Raw genomic sequence first — 3,476 nt, 5'->3', positions numbered from 1 at the left:
CTATCTATCTATCTATCTATCTATCTATCTATCTATCTATCTATCTATCTATCTATCTATCTATTTGTTTCTGTTTATCTATATTTGTCTATCTATATTTATCTATCTATCTATCTATCTATTTGTTTCTGTTTATCTATCTATTTGTCTTTATCTATCTATCTATCTATCTATCTATCTATCTATCTATCTATCTATCTATCTATCTATTTGTTTCTGTTTATCTATCTGTTTCTGTTTATCTATATTTGTCTATCTATCTATCTACAGTAACTATCTATCTGTCTATCTGTCTGTTTATCTATCTACAGTATTTGTCTATCTATCTATCTATCTATCTATCTATCTATCTATCTATCTATCTATCTATCTATCTATTTGTTTCTGTTTATCTATCTATTTGTTTCTGTTTATCTATATTTGTCTATCTATCTACAGTATCTATCTATCTGTCTATCTTTCTGTTTATCTATCTATCTATCTATCTATCTATCTATCTATCTATCTATTTGTTTCTGTTTATCTATCTATTTGTCTGTCTATCTATATCTATCTGTCTATTTGTCTCTGTTTCTTTCTATCTATCTATCTATCTATCTATCTATCTATCTATCTATCTATCTATTTGTTTCTGTTTATCTATCTATTTGTCTTTATCTATCTATCTATCTATCTATCTATCTATCTATCTATCTATCTATCTATCTATTTGTTTCTGTTTATCTATATTTGTCTATCTATCTATCTATCTATCTATCTATCTATCTATCTATCTATCTATCTATCTATTTGTTTCTGTTTATCTATCTGTTTCTGTTTATCTATATTTGTCTATCTATCTATCTATCTACAGTATCTATCTATCTGTCTATCTGTCTGTTTATCTATCTACAGTATTTGTCTATCTATCTATCTATCTATCTATCTATCTATCTATCTATCTATCTATCTATCTATCTATTTGTTTCTGTTTATCTATATTTGTCTATCTATCTATCTATCTATCTATCTATCTATCTATCTATCTATCTATCTATCTATCTATCTATCTATCTATCTATCTATCTACCTTAGATTTATTTACCCATCCATTTAGTACCTACCCATTTAATACCGTCTGTATTCAATATAATAAAGCCTTACAGTTTAGTGCGAAAGTTTGAGCCCCCGTGTTTTCTATGTGAGACCGTGATGTAAGATCCGTCCCCCAACTTTCCAGCTCTCCATCCTTTAAACATACATTTGCTAAAATTTCCATCCAACCGTCCATGTATCCACCTAAAGACCTGTCTGTCCATGTAGTACACACTGATCTCCAAAATAAAGTCTTATTAAATAAATCTAACACCTTTACAATATCATTGTTCAGTCCCTCACTCACCTGTCTTCCTCTCATCCGTTCATTTATCCACCTGTCCGTTCATCCATCTACTGGATGTAGTGATAGTGATGGTGGTTCCTAACCGTCCTCGTGCTCTCCTGCTTTAGTGCTTTCCCTCTCCAAACATCCCCACATCAGCTCACTAAGCGCTCCTTAATTAGCTGATTAATTGGATCTGGTTTATTACAGCAGGCTTCTATGTTTCACCAGAGACCCTCGGAGCAACAACGAGAGATAGATGTAGACTCCATGTTTGCCATCCTTTATACACACACACACACACACACACACACACACACACACACACACACACACACACACACACACACACAAAATCCTCATGTTGTTTTCTGATTTCTGACACACCCTCAGATGGACCTCCGCCAAGTCATTAGCCTTGAAGCCCCCAACCCTGAACGACAATGTGTTTTAATGTGCTTTATTCTGGGCAGGGTGTGGAAGGGTCTGGAGCCTGTCCTGGGAACGCTGTGTGTTTGGCGCAGGGACACACAATGGACAGGAAGTCCATCACAGGGTAGGACAAGCTGAACTACTGGTCTTTCAATCATGGACAAGCAAAACGGCGATCTCTTAGCATAAGGAGGGTCATTTTAATAATATCCACACAGAGGAGCTAGACAGCAAACACATCGTAAATCATGCAGTAGTGTATAGAGTTTACACACAGCACACACACAGTAACATTTATTAATAGATAATAGCAGAGATGGGGGACTCGAGTCATACGACTTGACTCGAGTCAGACTTAAGTCGCAAATTTGAGACTTGCTTGACAAATTAAAAAAAAAGACTTGACTTTGACTTAACGTTCATGACTTGAGACGTGACTCGGACTTGAGTTAAATGACTCAGAGATGGGGACTCGACTTGACTCGAGTCAGACTTAAGTCGCAAATTTGAGACTTGCTTGCCAAATATTAAAAAAAGACTCGACTTTGACTTGATGTTCATGACCTGAGTCTTGACTCGGACTTGAGTTAAATGACTCAGAGATGGGGGAATCGACTTGACTCGAGTCAGACTTAAGTCACATATTTGAGACTTGAGACTTGCTTGACAAATATTAAAAAAGACTCGACTTTGACTTAACGTTCATGACCTGAGTCTTGACTCGGACTTGAGTTAAATGACTCAGAGATGGGGGAATCGACTTGACTCGAGTCAGACTTAAGACGCATATTTGAGACTTGAGACTTGCTTGACAAATATTAAAAAAAGACTCGACTTGACTTTGACTTAACGTTCATGACTTGAGTCTTGACTCGGACTTGAGTTAAATGACTCAGAGATGGGGACTCGACTTGACTCGAGTCAGACTTAAGTCACATATTTGAGACTGACTTGACAAATATTAAAAAAAGACTCGACTTGACTTTGACTTAATGTTCATGACCTGAGTCTTGACTCGGACTTGAGTTAAATGACTCAGAGATGGGGGAATCGACTTGACTCGAGTCAGGCTTAAGTCGCAAATTTGAGATTTGAGACTTGCTTGACAAATATTAAAAAAAGACTCAACTTGACTTTGACTTAACGTTCATGACTTGAGTCTTGACTCGGACTTGAGTTAAATGACTCAGAGATGGGGGACTCGACTTGACTCGAGTCAGACTTAAGTCGCAAATTTGAGACTTGAGACTTGCTTGACATACAGTATATTAAAAAAAGACTTGACTTTGACTTGACATTCATGACTTGAGACTTACTTGTGACTTGCACACATGTGACTTACTCCCACCTCTGGATACTAGAGTCAACACTAGACAGTACCAAACTAATCAACATGTTGCATAAAGACACGTATATAAAATGATAACACACAAACATTGTCAGAACTTTCAGCTAGCAAAACTAAAATATAATTAACTCGGAATGTGTTTTTGCCAAATTCCCAGTAAATTCCCAGTAAATTCCCAGTAAATTCAAGTCAATAGATCCCAATGAGAAAGTTGCCCTCACTAAGATGGCTGCACCGGTGACACAGCTTCCTTACGTCTAAGGGCACTTCCACCTTCTCTTGCTTCTCCGTACACATAAGGAGGTGTGTCCATAATGAGAAGAGCGCCAGCTGCAT

Source organism: Tachysurus fulvidraco, chromosome 5 (genome assembly GCF_022655615.1).
Source record: "Tachysurus fulvidraco isolate hzauxx_2018 chromosome 5, HZAU_PFXX_2.0, whole genome shotgun sequence".
Lineage (NCBI taxonomy): Eukaryota > Metazoa > Chordata > Actinopteri > Siluriformes > Bagridae > Tachysurus > Tachysurus fulvidraco.
Note: the sequence above shows the minus strand (reverse complement) of the source record.